Source organism: Mauremys reevesii, linkage group 12 (assembly GCF_016161935.1).
Source record: "Mauremys reevesii isolate NIE-2019 linkage group 12, ASM1616193v1, whole genome shotgun sequence".
Classification (NCBI taxonomy): domain Eukaryota; kingdom Metazoa; phylum Chordata; order Testudines; family Geoemydidae; genus Mauremys; species Mauremys reevesii.
In genome coordinates this window covers 44,257,779-44,276,115 of record NC_052634.1, presented here as the reverse complement: position 1 = coordinate 44,276,115, position 18,337 = coordinate 44,257,779, and the positions used below count along the sequence as shown (strand labels likewise).

Sequence of the window (18,337 nt, the reverse complement as noted above, 5' to 3'; positions counted from 1 at the left end):
TGTTCTATAGCTTTTGTCTCCTCTGCTCACATTTTCCTGTGCCTTCCTAGGAAACAGAAGAGACCTCCCTTGACAATCCAAGTAATTGCTTGTGAAGGAAAAGGCTTCTTTCCAGCAGAGCATTGGAGAGAATCAAATCCTCAGTCTGGTGTTGATGAAAAGGCTATTGGCATTGACAAGGAGGTTGCTTCCGCTGCAATTTGCTGTGACAGGAGAGCCTGTGTCATGCACCCATGCGATTCGCTGGGGATATCTGTGCACAGAGCCCCTTCTAGAGGGTTCTCTGCAGGGCTTGCAGGAAATGGAGAATGACTGTCCTTTCACCTTTCATGTTATTGTTGATGAAAAATGGAGCAGTTCGGGGAGAAGTCCCAGAGCGTGGCACCATGGCAGAGCTTGCCAAGAGAGCTGCTGGATAAAGAGCAGATTCAGGATCCAGCATCCAGTGCTGCCTTGCTGAATGTGCCTCCTCTTGTCCCCTTTTGGTCAATCTTTTTTGTTAATGGAGAAGCCCGACTCTGGCTCGCCATACAAATGCTTGCAAAAGAAACGGGTCTTTTTGCTGACAACTGTCAAAAGGAGGCTTTGGATAAACATGGAAACAAGGTCAAGGTCACTGTAACTCATCTTGCATGTGCAGCTGTTGAAGCTACAAGGCAGAGCACTAAGCACAGTATTACCACGGCTGGTCACAGCAGGATCTCTGTGTGGCGGGATCCGCGGGGTACAATCCCAAAGTGTGGAACTGCTCTGTCCTCTTCTCTCTCCAGCCTGGGCTGTGTCTTACAATGCTGCACTAGTGACAAGCAGCAAAACCCCCTCCATGTGCTGTGATCACTCAGCCAACAACATGCAGCAATGCACCCAACTAAGTTGCATGAATGCTCTATGAGCCACTCCTCAATTATACATAGAGGGACACCAGCATATTTCCCCAGCCCTCAGCCTTGCACCTCAGAAATGTACCATCTTACACTGCTCAAAACCTCTTGAAAAGTGCAAGCTCATTAATTAATTCACCACTTCCTCAAAAAGAAAGTGAATATGCACCAGCCTTTTTAATCTGAGCAGCTTTCCCAAGCACTTTGGACAATTTCACAAGTAAGTATAAAACATTAAAATAAGTTTAGTAACTACAGAAAGATAGATTGTAAGTGATTATAAGTGTTAGGCAGAGAGGTCAAAGTTGGTTACATAAATGAAAATAGAATCTTAGTGTGACATTCTAGACCTTTGGGGGAGCGGCTGTAACCCCCATATTCCTCATTTTCATATAATCGTGATCTTACATATAGAACATGACCTGTAAGGTATCAGGGGAAAGGATATGATCCGCTAAAAGTCATTTCTCTATCCATCTATGTATACCATTCATGCATATGAAGTTATGAGAATTGTGCAGTATGGTTGTCACTATGCTGTAAGTTGGGGGAATCAGCCATCACCTGCATGAGGCCACACACGGGGAATTGCTCAACCTTGGTTGGAGAGATGCAGTGATGCTCACCTGACTCTGAAGAGGGCCACAAAGCCAATGGGGAAGGAAGGACATGATAAAAGGAGAGACATTCGCCATGCTTTATCTCTCTCTTCCACCTCCACCTACAGACACCACCACACCAAGCGACTGAGGAGCTGATCAAAGGGGAGACCCCGGCTGAAAAGCAACCAGCCAGCCTGTGGTGAGAAGCATCTAAGTTTGTAAGGGCACTGAAAGGGTTAAGATCAGCTTAGAATGTGTTTTGTTTTATTTCACCAAAACAGTGAGGAGTCTGGTGGCACCGTAAGGACTAAGAGATTTATTTGGGCATAAGCGTTCATGGGTCAAAAACCCACTTCTTCAGATGCATGGAGTGAAAACTGCAGATACAGGCATAAATATTTATTGGAACATGACATGAAGGGACCTTACAAGGGGAGAACCAGTGTTGAAGGCCAATTCAGTCAGGGTGGATGTGGTCCACTGCCAATAATTGATGGGGAGGTGTCAATACCAAGAGAGGGAAAATTGCTTTTGTAGTGAGCCAGTCACTCCCAGTCCCTATTCAAGCTCAAATTAATGGTGTTAAGTTTGCAAATAAATTGTAACTCTGCAAATTCTCTTTGAAGTCTGTTTTTGAAGTTTTTTGAAAGGCTACTTTTAAATGTTAATGAATGTGAATGTGTGAATGTGTTAGTGAATGTGTAAAGGAATTATTGCTTGTGCAAGTCCCATATGGTCTAGTGGTCAGGGTTCCTGTTTTTTACCCAGGTGGCCTGGGTTCAATTCCCAGTGTGGGAAAAGTCCAGAGCTTTTGCTCAGAGGGGAGGCAGGAAATGAAAAGAATGGGAAGGGATCCTGCCAGCAGGGGAGTTGGACAGTGTTCAGAGGGGATCCCAGAAGTGGGGATGGGGGGCAGACGTCTGAAGGGAGATCAGGGAAGGATCCCAGCTGTATGGGAAGTTGATACTCTGGAGAGCACAGGCCTGGCATGGGGAGTGGGAAGAGTGACTCTGTCCCTCTAAACTCACCATCAGCAGACTTGGCAGGACTGGAAGAATTACGTATTTGTTGGTGAATGTCAATTTCTGTGTAAACACACGACCCAATGGCAAAATATTTCCATCGATAATAATCAAAATTGATAGATGGGCAAAGTAAGACACATGCTGCTTGAGAACTTATCCTGTTCTAATCCTATAGGGGTCCCTTCTGCCTTAGGCACCACCATGTGGGTGTTTCATTTCCATTTTCACACAGAGACACAATTTCCTTTACATGGATCCATGAACAGCAAAACCTCCCTGTGTCTCAGGGAGCCCTGATGGGATCCTTCTCTCCAGTCCTTCCTCATCAAGCAGCTCAGTGAATGGGAATCTTAGAGTCCCCATGGTGCTTTACAGATGTGAACACAAAGAGACACTTGCAGCTACGTAGAATCATAGAAGATTAGGGTTGAAAGAAACCTCAGGAGGGTGTTTCATTGCACTGGAGACGTAGCCTAATGTTATGTCTACACTGTGATTAACACACCCAGTGCACCTGTCTCAAAGCCCGGGTCAGCTGACTCAGCTCGGGCTGCAAGACTATAAAATTACAGTGCAGACAAATGGGCTTGAGCCCAGCCTCTGAGGCCCCATGAGGGGTGAGGGTTTCTGAACCCAGGCTTCAGCGTGAACACAAATATCTGCACCACAGTTTTTAGCCCCTCAGCTTTACGTCCAGGAGCCCAAGTCAGATGACCCAGGCCAGCCCTGCTGCCATCTTTATCCCAGGAGAGATGGACTCTAAGGGTACGTCTCCATTGCAATGTAAGCCCAGGTGTGGCACGCTGTGCTCAAAGCAGCATCTGGAAGCCCCACGTTCACCACTCTCATATAATGATGACATGGTTTGTACAAAGTCTGCCTGGTGAGGTGTTATTTCAAAAGTCTTGATTTGTTGAACATTAATATCGGGTTGGATTGTGTGTGTAGCATTGGTTGGGAAGTTATGAAGTTTGGTCTGTGTGTGTTACTGAGATATGTTATGAGGTTGGCAAATGCCCCCCACCAGCCTTTCAGGTGCGACAAGGGAGGAGCCAGACTCTCTGCTGGCCCATTGAAGGTATCCACACTCCCAAGGACTATCCCAGGAACCGTGTACAATGCAGGCTTCTCCGAGATAGCACAACGACAATGGACACTGCTTGACTCACATCGCGGCAAAGGAGCTTCCTAGCAAGTTCGAAGAAACTATGAAAGAGGGGAAGAGACATCATGACTTGGCCTCTCTCCCCCACAACTCAGCAGCTGGAAACACACCTGGAGGACAAAGACTGAGCTGAACTGAGTCAGAAATCAGAACAGAATAATAACAATAATACTTTCAAACCAAAGTCAAAAACCAGACTAGTATTGGTTTTTCAGCAGAAAATTTTCAGTTTGGGGAATTTTGTTTTCGCAGTCAGACCTTGCCAAGGGAAGCAGGGAGAAAACGTTTGAGTTGCCTCCTTCAGAACAGCTTGTTCTAGACACTAGTTCTGGTTCACTGCTCTGGCCTTGCTCGGGTTGAGGGTATTTTAATAATTTGGGGCTGTTCCAGGCTGTTTGGGGGAGATGATGAGGATGTTCCCTTTTGAGATAAAAACTAAGAAATACAGCACTAGAGAATTTTTTTTAAATCTGGGATTTAGACATTTTATTTAAAGCATGGGGGGGGGGGTCTGAGTTTCTGAGAAGGTTTTTGTTTGCAAGAAGTAACATTGTTTGATCTGTCATTGTACCAAATGGGGAGATGGTTGTCTACAAAGGAGGGGTGAAAACTAAATGCATTGCAGGAAGGTCTAGCCCAGTGTGGTTTTTCTTATGGTTTAAATTACACTTGCAGGCACTGATAATAGAGTTACTGAAAGTTTGGGAGTTAAGAGCTGATAAGTCAGTGGTCCAAGCCCCTCACGGATGACCCCCTCCTTCTGGGACAGGGACAGGTCTGGGCTCTCACACCAAATGCTCATTGTGGCTGCCAGAATCTGTGGGCAGCTCATTTAGTTTACACCCAGGGTTGAGTCCTTGATTCACATATCAAGGATAACAACCCTTTGTTTCTCCTGCCCCAATAACAAGGAGACTGGGAATCCAACACCAGCCACAAGTGATCATTTCGGCAAGCAACCCAACCTATTTCCAACATACTGTGAAATCCACATGCAGACTCCTACACGAAACCTTGCAAGAAAATCTTCCTGAGGGGGTCTGAAGCACCTGGTGCTGGAGGGGAGGAGGGGGCTGTGGGTTGGGATTGAGGAGCAGCATGTGGAGAAGGGGCCTGTAGGTTGGTTTTGAGGGGCACTGGGAATAGGAGGGGCCTGTGGGTTGGGACAGAGGAGAAGGGTGAAGAGGAGCAGGCTCCAGTTGGGAGTGAGGAGCAGTGAGCATAGGAGGGACTGAGGGTTGGGTCTGAGGGGCACTGGGAAAAGAGGGGACATGGGTTTAGGCTGAAGAGCATCCTCGTTTGGGGATCCAGCAAGACAGGGGAAAGTAGCAGGTGATTCTAATTCCTTAGGGATATTTTGTATGTGTGTGTGTGTGTGTGTGCAGGGGAGGAACATGCTCTATGCCCAGAGGACTTTATTCCTCCAGGCTGCAAGGACAGAGGGGCTGTCAGGAAGTTGCCCCTTCAAACCCACACACAAAAAGGCCCCTCTGAGGAAAGGGAAAATCCTGAAGAGAAAAAGTAACATCAAAGAGGACTCAAGCAAGACAGTTTCAATCTTGGTGAGTAGTTTATCACCTGACCAGGGACTTGAACCCTGGACCCTCAGATTAAAAGTCTGATGCTCTGCCAACTGAGCTAGCCAGGCTCACAAAGCAAAAGAGCAAGTTGGTGCAGAGGAGAAACTAGTCAAGAAAACAAGAGCGGGAAACAATACGGGAAACCTGCTGCTCTCTCTGGCCTGGTGAGGGGGCTGTGCCGATCGGGTGTCTGCACTAAGCTCGGCATCAATATGGTGATCCCTGGGAAGCTGGGGGTCCCCAGTGTCGAAGAAAAACTCAGTTCTCACTTTTTGTTTGGATGCAGCAGAAACAAATACTTTATTATAATACTCTAGTGATCACAAGAGGGAGAGAGAGTCAGGAGCTAGGTTTGCCCCTTGTCCTGAACGGATCTCTCTCAATTAGTAAACAATTATAACAATCTTTATACCTTTCTAGCAGACCATGGTTAGCATACTTGCAGACAGTAAAAGTAAACATTTGCATTTGTTTATACATAAGCCTATTCGTTATCTTATTTGTCTGCAATACTAGAACAGAAAACAAGACTGCAATTCACAAGGTCGTAACGACTTTTCACACAATTCACTCTGCACCAGTTACAGGGTAACATCTTAACCTCTGCTAATTAGCTAACATACATTAAGATCCCTTCAAACTTCTATTAATTAATTCTTGGCCTCCACACTCCCCCCTTTTGTACTTCTAGTACAACAAATATGTCAAATTTCAATGTGCATTAAATCATGGATCTCAGAGTCTACAGGAGAGATGGTAACATTAGGGGTCTTCATGGGATGTAATGACAATGAATGATTAGTATGAACATGAAAAGTATTATTACCATCATTACGTCTATTACAACAACAACAACAATAACATAATCCCACACCAACTAACAACACTACAAACAATAACATCCCCATAGGAATAAAATAATGGGGTTGTCGTACAGTTTTGGTAACAAAGCACAATATATCAAACTTAGTACATAAAGTAGATACTCTATAAGCTGTATGAAAGGCATTCTGTTCAGCATGATATATATTCTGAAGCATGTGAATTTGTCCTTGCAACGCAGAGATTCTGCGAACCTCTGGCAACAATGAAAGCAAATTCTGAAAGCGATCAGGTATTACTTTAGTCCAATTAAAATATACCTGAAATCTAAGAGCTACATGTAACATTCTATCTGCAGGCCAGTAAATAATATGATTGCCTGCAGCAGTGGTAAGATTAATATGTATATCTTGTAACGTGGTGGTATTAACGTACACACAGCTATCATTAGCCTGAAAAAGTGGGTGTCCTGTAAGGGTAGTTCCTTGACCACTACCCTCCCAGCAAATATGGTCATAAACAGTGACAACTTCCCCTGGCTCCAGTTTCCGTATACACTGAAGCTGTGGTGGTTCTAACGGCCAAAATGTCCATAAATTCCCTAACCCCATCCAAACATCAGCGGTAAGCCCAGGAGCACTAACTAAAAAGCGATTAGGAGAATCAGGTGGCCTCACTTCCCAGATATCTCGGTGAATCACCCAATCCCACATGCATCCTCCCCATGGACCCGGCAGGATTCGGTATGTGGGAGCCCACACCCCCCTAACCGGTCCATATGCTTGGAAGGAGCACTGTGAACGTCCACACTTCCATCCAGAAAGTCTCCAAGTATGTCTCCATGGCCACAGATCAGATGGTACTCCTGACGTGACTGTAAGGGCAGTGGGCCAAGCTTGGTGCACAAGATCATTCGAATGGCCATCAGCTGGTCATTCAGGAAATCCTGAATTTCGAACAAGCTAGATCCCACTGCAATGCCTTCCCAGCCGCAGTGATATTCAGTACCATCTCTCGCAATAAATTCTGGGTCAGAGAACTAAGGGCGGAAATGACATGTAACTCACCCACCCCAGTTTGCACTTGTGTTAGCTGTGCCCCAGAAATCAGGCCGGTGGCCTTTTCTAATTGGCCCAATTTCTCATCATGTTCCTGGGTCTTAAAAATATTCCAAACAGCAGCTGCAGAATTGGCCCCATCCCATAAGGATCCGGCTAGATCCCTCTTCTTTCTAGAGGAAATAACCCAGGCCCTCTGTTGTGCTAATCTAATGGCAGCCCCTTGTGAACAATTTAGATATGTAGAGGTGATCTGAAAACTAGATAAAGGCAATGTAAACTTCACAGTCCCTAGCGTAGTGTTAAGTACAGTCCACCGATATTCTGGCACATTTCCCCTCAGCGTAGGTCTATACCACATCTGCTGGTTGTAGACCTTCAAATATTTCTGAGAGGTATTAACATCAATAGCATAAGAGGGAGTGTATTGCAATAAAGTACAGGTCACATTATCAGTCACTGGAATGGTCTCAATACAAGTAAAATTTCCAGTAGCAGAACAAACTCTTTGGGTAGTCGTTTGCTTATTCACTAATTGAGTAACCAAATAACAATAAGGGCCTCTTTCAGGTAACATAGCACAAATTCCAGGAATAACCATCATATCTACTTCACTATGGAACCCATCAATTGCATTTATAAAATCTTGGGGCTGATGTGCAGTAATATTATGGATCCCTATTTCCACTGATCCATTTGTTTTCCACTCAATGGTTCGCTCATAGGAAGTTTGGTGAACTTTAAAATATAGGCTTTCTGAGCAATATTCTAATAAATCACTAAGATGGGAAGGTCTGGGCCAACGAATCTCATTAGAATATACAATTTTGTTTACATCTGGATAAATTACAGAAGTGACGGCCAGGGTTGAGGGGCTAGTGGGGCTAGTGGGGGTAACCTTTGTGGTAGCAAGATGCTTTGGTAGTCATTATCTGAAAGCCAATTAGGAGGGCCGTACATCCCCAGGGTACTTGTCCATAAGCACAGAGCCCTGCCCCTGGAAGAAATCCAAGCCACCATTCAACCCCACATGCCCAAGCACGATCCCCACAGTTCCCTCCTTGCCAATAAACGATGCTTCGTTTCTTCCACCAGGGCCAGTTCATAATGTCTCTTTAGTCAGGAATCCCTGGACGCTGGAGGAGTTTGCAGAACGAATGTATCTTCTTCTCTTCCCCAAAAACAATCGTGGTCTAGCATGATAAAGGGAAGAGGGTTGTAATGTGGGAATTCCTTTAGAAAAATCCAAAGGCACAGTAGGTCCGTCAGAGGACAAGGGAGAGGTCACCAGTACGTCACCTTGTCCTCTTCTTCCGCTGTCCAGCAGGAACAGCAGGGCTAGAAGAAGGAGCACGTTGATCATCAGTAGGTGTGTCCTCCTGAGGTGGAGGGGTCTTTTTGCAGTGCGATGCATGGGTCCAGGCAGGTAGTCCTTGACACTTCACAGCAGTGTTGGTAGTCAACAGGACTTGGAAAGGGCCTTTCCAGCGTGGAGCCAGGGCAGTCTTTCGTTGATGGACCTTTATGTAGACCCAGTCTCCCGGTTCCAATGAGTGGCAAGGTTGCACAGGATCCTTCGGTAAGGCTTCCTTCACCTGTGTATAAAAAGACTTAACACATTTCATTAGTGCCTGACAATACTTAAGCATTATATCATCCATCAAATGAATGTCCATTTGAGCTAAGGTCAGTGGGGGTGCAGTTGGTAGTCGCATTGGGCGCCCCGTCAAAATCTCATGAGGGCTGAGTCCAGTCTTTCGATTGGGAATGGCTCTCATACTCATCAGTGCCAATGGAAGGGCATCTGGCCACTTTAAGTTCGTTTCAGCACAAATCTTGGCCAGTTTATTTTTTAAAATCCCGTTCTGGCGTTCCACTGTCCCAGCAGATTGTGGGTGATGAGGGCAGTGAAGGTTGTGTTGGATCTGCAATGTTGCACATAACTCCTTTACAATCTGTCCAGTAAAGTGAGTTCCACGATCACTGTTGATACTCACAGGAATGCCAAAACGAGGACAAAATCCTTAAGCAGAAGTTTCACAACAGTCTTGGCATCTGCCTTCCTGCAGGGAAAAGCTTCAACCCAATTGGTGAATACATCAACTAAAACTAATACATATTCATAACCACAACATTTAGACATTTGAATAAAATCAATCTGAATATTTACAAAAGGTCCCCAAGGAGGAGGGTGGGCTGCCTGCTTAGCTTTAACAGCTTTACCAATGTTGTGTTGTTGACAAATCACACAGTGTTGACAGTAGGAATGGGCAACAGAAGGGAAAATGGGTGCAAACCAATCTCGGGCAACTGCAGCAACCATCCCCCCTTTGCTCACGTGTGCCATCCCATGGTATATGCGAGCAAGATAGGGCAATAACATCTTCGGTGCCACCAGGCGACCATCCGGGGCACGCCAAAGATTATCAGAATGTAAAATGCAGCCAGCAGCACTCCAAGAGTGCTTCTCAGTTCTCGATGCTGCCTCCTGGATTTTAGCCAGATCGTCAAGGGAGGCCAGTGAAGGCTGCTCTATCAATACACAGGAATTTGCAGCCTGAGGTGCAGAAAGAGCCGCTGCCTTAGCTGCAGAGTCAGCCAAAGCATTTCCACGGGTAACTTCATCATGAGGGGTCTTGTGAGCAGTACATTTAACAATAGCTATAGCTTTAGGCAACAAAAGAGCATCCAAAAGAGCAGAAACATAAAAACCATTCTTAATAGGAGAACCAGTGGATGTAAGGAAGCCTCTATATTTCCAAAGCAATCCAAAATCATGAACCACCCCAAAAGCATAACGAGAATCCGTATAGATAGTGACCGTTTGATCTCGAGCCAGAACACAAGCTCGAGTCAAAGCCACAAGTTCAGCTACTTGAGAGGAAAACACTGAAGAAAGGAAAGCACTTTCAACAACAGCACTGGTAGTGCAGACAGCATAACCAGCAACTAATTTACCCTTAGAATCTCGCAAACACGAGCCATCCACAAAGTAAAGGAGATCAGGATTCTGCAAAGGCACATCCAGTAAATCATCCCTAGGACGAGTAAGAACAGACGTTACAAATACACAATCATGCGGGTCTCCATCATCAGGTCCAGGCAACAAAGAGGCTGGATTAAGAACAGGGCAACGAGCCAAAGTAATATGAGAGGAAGATAGCAAAACCAGCTCATATTTGATAAGACGAGAAGCGGATAAATGCTGCGTCCTAGATTTTAACAAGAGTGCAGCCACAGCATGCGGAACACACACACGCAAAGGAGAACCCAAGACAATAGATTCAGATAACTGAACAGAAAGGGCCGCAGCCACAACAGCGTAAACATGGGGGGAATCCTACCGCCACAGCGTCCAGGGCAGTACTGTAGAAAGCAATTGGACGGTGTTTGTCCCCGTGCTTTTGCGTTAATACAGCCAAAGCAAACCCATTACGCTCATGACAGAAAAGAGTAAATGGTTTAGTATAATCAGGAAGTCCCAGGGCTGGAGCAGTAGAAAGTCTCTGTTTAATAACAACAAAAGCACTCTCAGCCTCTGGGGGCCAAGGAAGAGGTTCAGGGGTACCAGACTTAGTCAGATCCTGCAAGGGTTTAATCAGTGTAGCATAACCTAAAATCCACTGTCTGCAATATCCAGTCATGCCCAGAAAAGTACGCATTTGAGAAACAGTACTAGGCCTAGGCATATGCAAAATAGCTGAAACACGAGAATTTGATAAATGACGCTTGCCGTGAGAAATATCATGACCAAGATAATGAACCTTGGGTTGACACAGTTGGAGCTTCTCCAGGGATACTTTGTGACCTTTGGCAGCTAAAGCAGTTAAAAGTGTCAGAGTATCAATTTTACAAGATTCAATAGAGAAAGACGCCAGTAAAAGGTCATCAACATACTGTATAAGAACTGATTTTCCAGGGAAAACCACATCATCCAGATCCTTCTTTAGGATCTGAGAAAACAGAGATGGAGATTCAGTATACCCTTGGGGTAACCTGGTCCAGGTATACTGACATCCTTTATAAGTAAAAGCAAACAAATACTGACTATCCGGGTGAATTGGGATTGAAAAAAAAGCTGAACACAAATCTACAACCGTAAAATGAGTGGCTGACGGTGGAATACAAGAAAGAATCGTAGCTGGATTTGGAACCACTGGAAAAGAAGGCAAAACCACAGCATTAATAGCACGAAGGTCTTGAACAAACCGATAGGTGTTCCTTCCTGGCTTCTTGACAGGAAAGATAGGAGTATTACAAGAACTAATAGTGGGAACAATAATACCCTGTTGCAATAAAGATTCTATAACCGGAGCTATGCCTGCCACTGCTTCAGGACGCAGTGGGTATTGTGGAATCCTCGGCAAAAGCTGGCAGCGGCTGTGGAATGCTGCTAAAAAAATCCACTATATCTTCTGCAGTCTCTTCCTCACTGTCAGGCTTAACTAACTGAGGATAAAGAGAAGCAGAGGGCTGCACTGAAGCAGGAATACCTTTGGATGTCTTACATTTAAGTTTTAAATCCTGTACTTCAATTTTTAATTTATCTTGGGAGTCCTTCAGACTCCGCACTCGAGACTCATGGAGTCTCTTTGTTGCTTCCTCCCACCAAGACAGAAACTGCTCGCACTGCGCAGCAGAGGCATGTGATCTAAGGGTTTCTCGGAGGTATGTAAGTTTACCTAAGTCAAAGGTACCTTCTAATGGGCATTGTTTAAATGAATTTTCACGCGTGTATAGAGTCCAATCATTTAAATACCTGCAGGTTTGAGGACCATAATGTACGTACATGTAATATGCAGGGGTACCCTTAGGGGGTAAGGTGGAAAGTTTAGACTGTCCCTCCCCCATGTTCCAATCACACAAACTCAGAGGGGTTCCCTGTCCGCGCTCGCGGACCAGAATCTAAGGAGTTCTCCCTACAGGGTACGCACAAACAGGAGAGACTCACAAGAAAGACTACGACTCTCGTACACGTCCTTTCAGCAAAGAGCGTCGGCTAAAGACTCCATTTCCGGGAGATAAAGCCGCATACTCTAATTGCTTACAGGGAAACGATCAGATTGTCAGTAGCCCACACAGAAGGGAAAGGGAGGGAAGATGGGTTCACACACTCCTAGACCCAGGCAGCTTCCTCGCCGGACTATGCCAAGCTGAGTCAGCCCACCGTGGGTCGGATCTCCTACAGATCCTCTAGTTACTGGGCTTGCGTTAGACTACTCCTGATCATTAGCAATCGCTTCACAGGGCAATCTGGGCGTCTTCCAGCAACAAACACTCACACAGGTAAACACACACACACACACCAAGGCCTCTTATCCTTTTCTTTTAACCCTTTTTATCTCTTTTTAAAATTTTTTTCTTTTTATTTTTTTTTTTTTTTTTTTTTTTTTTTTTTTTTTTTTTTTTTTTTTTAACCAAGATGCATCGTTACCTGGTCCGGACCAATACTATGAGGCGGTATGACAACCCCTCTTGAGGCGGTAAAACAAAACCCCTCAGCACCGGTGCATTCTAATGCATTACCTTATGCATTACCTCATGCATTACCTTATGCATGTACCTGTTGGCCAACTCAGCAGTTCCCAGTACTGCTATAAACTAACCTTATTGGGGCCTCTCCCCAATACCACTCTGCATTTGATCCTGCTGCACAGTCAATAAGTTCAGATGGCGTGAGCCCAGCAGAAACAGACGTCCCCCACAGACAGTCCTCCTCCGATACCCCAATAGAGATTTCAAAAGGTCTCTTACCTCTATTGTGGCGCCATGGGGTTCGAAGGGGAACGATCCGTAGCAGCCGTCTGTGTGTCCGTGGGCGTTGCCATCCCGGACGAGCCCCCAAATTGTCGAAGAAAAACTCAGTTCTCACTTTTTGTTTGGATGCAGCAGAAACAAATACTTTATTATAATACTCTAGTGATCACAAGAGGGAGAGAGAGTCAGGAGCTAGGTTTGCCCCTTGTCCGTAACGGATCTCTCTCAATTAGTAAACAATTATAACAATCTTTATACCTTTCTAGCAGACCATGGTTAGCATACTTGCAGACAGTAAAAGTAAACATTTGCATTTGTTTATACATAAGCCTATTCGTTATCTTATTTGTCTGCAATACTAGAACAGAAAACAAGACTGCAATTCACAAGGTCGTAACGACTTTTCACACAATTCACTCTGCACCAGTTACAGGGTAACATCTTAACCTCTGCTAATTAGCTAACATACATTAAGATCCCTTCAAACTTCTATTAATTAATTCTTGGCCTCCACACCAGGTTGCCTAAGGAGGGGTGAACCGGCCCAGGTCGGAAACGGAGCAGGTCAAAACTCCCGTGCTGATCAGTAGTGGGATCGCGCCTGTGAATAGCCCCTGCAGCATAGCCTGGGCAAGACAGTGAGACACGGTCTCTTTTTATACACCCCCCCTCCCCCGCAGAGACTGTATGGGGGGATGGGAGCACCCATTGTGGGGATCCTGAACTGGTGGGAGGGAGGCACCATGTACCAGGGATCCCGAAATGCAGAACAGGGACACCCACACACCAGGTGTCTTGCAGCAAGAGCTGCGGTCTTGATTTACAAACTGCAAGTGATGGGGAATTTACCACCTCCCTTGCGGAGCTTGTTCCACTAGATAATTAGCCTCACGGTTAAAAAATGGTAATTTCCAGGTGGGATTTTCTGACATCGACTGCGAGCCAATGGGGTCTTGTTCAGTCTTTGTCTGGTGAATTAAAGAACCCTTTAAATCACATATCCCCCCCTCTGGGAATTTGTAAAACATATTTAAACCAGTGATTAAATCGCCTCTTAACCTCCAGTCAATGAAATCAATTGAGCTTCTTCAGTCTCTCGCTGGAGACATTTCCCTTGTTTTAAAGGCAAAAATCCTGATCTTTCCAATGGGAGCTGCTGCTTCAATGTTCAGTTTGGGGAGGGATTTGGCTGCACTAAGAGATCTGCCCGCGGGTTACAATCTGCCATCCGAAGGGTCGAACGCAAACAGCGTTTAGATGGGACCGTTAGTGCCACCCCCGTGTGGCCAAAGACTAGAATTGACCAGCAGAGTTTACAGCTGGAGCCTGGGACGCTCTTGAACAAACTGGGCCCAAAGCCTCTCGCGTGGGATCCTCGCTGTGCAGCAGGAGGCGGAGGGAAGCTGATTGTCAGGGCTCAGGGCTGCACCCTGCCAGGCTGAGCCGGTGTCTGTGCTAAGCTCGGCATCAATCAGGTGATTCTGGGCAGTTCGGGGTCCCCGGGCTCCCAAAGGAGGGTGAAGCAGGTCACCCCTGGAGCAGGGTAAAGCTGCAGGCTGACAGTGGGGTTGCTGCCCCTGTGAACAGCTGCTGTAGCACCGCCTGGGCAGGACAGGGAGAGCCAGTTATACCCCCTCCCCCCCAGCCTGTATCGGGGGATGGGAGCACTCACACCCTGGGGACCCACCCACCAGAGATCTATGGGGGGCAGAGTGGCACCCACACACCCAGGATGTTGTAGGGGGGGACAAGGGCATCCACACTCCGGGATCCTCTGCAGAGGGACGGACACCCCCACACATCCAGGATTCTGTATGGGGGGCAGAGGTACCCGGACACCTGGGAGGGGGCACCGAAACATCGGGGATCTTACCTGGGAGGACAGCGGTGCCTGCAGCTCGACATGAGACGGGGGCGGCGGAAGCAGGAGCATTTCCCAGTTCCAGGCTGTCCCCGTCTGGCCAAGGCACAGAGCTCACAAGCAGAGTTTAAAGCTCCAGCTGCCAGACCACAAAATAAGCTGGGCCCTGTGGCTGGTGCCTGTGATCACAGCTCCTGGTGAGTCTGAGGCCGGCAGATTGTTTGAGTTCAGGAGTTCTGGGCTGCAGGGGGCTATGCTGATTGGGTGTCTGCACTAAGTTTGGCATCAATAGGGTGATCCCAGGGAAGCTTGGGGTCCCCAGGTTGCCTAAGGAGGGGTGAAACAGCCCAGGTCAGAAATGGAGCAGGTCAAAACTCCCGTGCTGATCAGTAGTGGGATTGTGTCTGTCAATAGCCCCTGCAGTGTAGCCTGGGTGAGACATGGTCTCTTTTTATACAGACACCCCCCGCAGAGCCTGCAGGGGGGGATGGGAGCACCCACACGATGGGGATTCTGACTTGGGGGGAGGGACGCACCCAAGCAACACGGATCTTGAAAAGGGGAACAGAGACACCAAGAGATTCTGGATGGGGGCAGGCAGGGGAAACCACACACTGGAGCTAGTTCATGGGGTAGGGGACAGAGACACCCACCAGAGATCCTGGATGGGAGCACCCACATGATGGGGATCTTGAACTGGGAGGAGGGAAGCACCATGTACCAGAGGTTCTGAAGGGGGAACAGGGACACCCACACACCAGGTGTCTTGCAGCAAGAGCTGCGGTCTTCATTTACACAGGGCAATGATGGGGCATTAACCGTGTCCCTTGCAGAGCTTGTTCCACTAGATGATTAGCGTCATTGAAGTACCCAAACCTTTTAACAATAAGAAGTGAAATGAAATGGCCACATTATGGCAACAGAACCTAAGAAACGTGTTAGTCTCTAAGGTGCCACACGTACTCCTGTTCTTTTTGAGGATACAGACTAACACGGCTGCGCCTCTGAAACCGAAGAGATGAGAAGCCATGTTCTTGTTCAATGTGCATTGAAGCTGAAAAGGGAGATGTTTCCTCCAAACCCAGCCACCACCTAGCACATGGTTTAACCTCTTCCTCTCTTACCGTTGCTCCTTATCAGGGAAGGGGAGAGAGCAAACGAGCAATAGAAACAGAGACCTAGTGACCGAAGCAAACATTTCTTTGCTCCTTGCTTGGCTCTGTCAGTTATTCGGGTACAAACTCACCCCCCACCCACTGTCTGTGCTGGGCTCAGTGGGCAGGAAGAGCTCAGTGGGACTTGGGGAGCTCGGGACATTACTGGGAGCTGCTTGAACGTTTAGGTGAAAACCACCTAAACACAGACACAAGGTCTAGGCTGCAGTAACTCATCTTGCATCTGCGGCTGTTGAAGCTACAAGGCAGAGGACTAAGTACAACATTTAAACTGATGTTTGACCTCAGAGAATAAAACAAATCAGTCTGTGAAAAGAGGGGAGTCGAGTTCAATCCCTTGTCACCATCAATGTGCAAACCAGGAATTTGTTGCTTTGCATTCCTGATGTGTCGCCCTCATGTGGCTATTCTCAGAGACTTTAAGGTCAGAAGGGACCATTATGATCATCCAGTCTGACCTCCTGCACAACGCAGGCCACAGAATCTCACCCACCCACTTCTATAACCCCTAACCTATGTCTGAGTAACCTTTTCTCTTTCAGTCCCTTTAATTAAAAAATTGTGTTTTTTTCATAGAAACTATATTTTCCTTGTAGCGACACAGGGGCAGATTAATCTACAAAGGGAAGGTGATTCCAAGGCAGTTCTGGAGGAGAAGGGAACGTTTTCAGCATCACTAAATTATTTCATTGTGCCTCACAGAGAGAGAAAGAGAGAGAGAAAATAAACCTATTAATTTGAGCTACCGACACAGTTCACAGCATGAAATACACAATTTTGTGTTCGATGAGTTGTGTTCATTTACATAATATGAAAAATATGTATGAGGCAATGCATGAAAACCTCACTGCATTGAACAACCCACTTGATCTAGTCAATGTACTACAGAATATTTAAAGAAGTTAAGAAAGATGTGCTTATAAATTAACGTGTTGTGCCATTTAAACATGCACAAGACACAGAAGAAACTGAATTATTTGAGCTACTAAAATTTCCATTTTCTCACAGCATTTTAGGTCTCAAGGTTGTTTTAATTTGCTTATTTTTTTGAAACTAGAAATGGGGAAAGAGTACACTGAAGTCAGTGGAATTACCGCAGTGAGGGATTAGTCTCATTATTTGCCACTAACAAAACCTTTGTTAACACAGAGTTAACTTTGACTGTGAATATCTCTTACCTTCCAGAACATTGAGTTCAGTAAAACTCAGACTCTGGAAAAACAGGGAATACAGAGTGAGGGTACATGCCCAGATAACCTTAACTCTGCCCTCTAGAAGAGAATCCCTGATAGCATATGAGAACAAGGAAAGGTTTAGGGACAAATTACAGCTACTTCCCAAGAGTTTGTTTCTTCTGTAATTAATTGATCCTGGCCCCATCGATTGATCCTGGCCTGGTGTCTGGCTGTGGAATTTACTATTTACTATTTTTATCCCAGCATATTTAAAGATGCAACTGCTTTACAAAAGCTCCTTTATTCTAGGTTATACAAACAGGTCACTTCCCCAGCTATTTCAAGGAGATGGAATTTTCCTGACCCACAGGGAACTTAAACTAACATGCTCAAGATCACACATTCCTTAGGAGAAAACGAAGGCGAAAAAAACCAAACCCCACCAAACCGTTGCTGTTTCTACCCAAATGATCAATGAGACCAGAAAGTGAGACTGTGCAATTAACTGTCTGGGACTACACTGACTCTGCAGTTACTTGGATGCAGACACACCCAGCTCTACGGTTGGGAAACGTACAGAGACTCTGCTGCTGCTCATGAACTAGCAGCACATGACCTCTGAACAGCTGCCATTCGAATGTATCTGAAAGTTACAAGGAACAACAATCTGTGTTAAAGGAAGGCTGCCATTTATTAGAGCCCCAGTTGATGCCACAAAGAATCCTGTGGCAACTTGTAGACTAACACGTTTTGAAGCATGAGCTTTCGTGGGTGAATACCCACTTCTTCGGATGCAAGACACAGTTGATGCCGTGTGCACAAAGAGAGGTTTGAATGTGTAACAGGGAGTTTGTAAATCTTGGTTATTTTAGTTTTGTAACAGGCTCCTGTCCACCCCCAGTAGAGTTTTCAGTCCCAATGGCAACTTACTTACCAAATGTAATACAGACTAGTCCATGCCAACCAAGTGGATGTGGTTCTTCTTCTTCTGCACATTGTAGCCCATAGAGGCCAAGGACCTGCAAATGTGTTTTCATGTGCCTTTGTTTCATTGATGAAAACATAAACTAGACACTTAGAGGATTGGAACTGATTTCAGCTGGGGGCCATGCTAGGTTTTTATGCATTTGCACAGGAAAACATTGAACATGTCCATTCATTTCAGGGATCCCTATTTAGGGGAGCTCCTGAACACACTAGAAATGGAATTATTTTTACTGAAGGAAGAGGTTTGTA

The 18,337-nt window shown here is 46.0% G+C and overlaps 1 non-coding gene across 1 annotated transcript; it reads right to left on the bottom strand.

Moving 5' to 3' along the window:
* Positions 1 to 5,248: 5,248 nt before the first annotated feature.
* Positions 5,249 to 5,321, bottom strand: TRNAK-UUU. Its single transcript has one exon. It is a non-coding gene; the product is annotated as a tRNA-Lys (tRNA).
* Between the last annotated feature and the right edge of the window lie 13,016 nt (positions 5,322 to 18,337).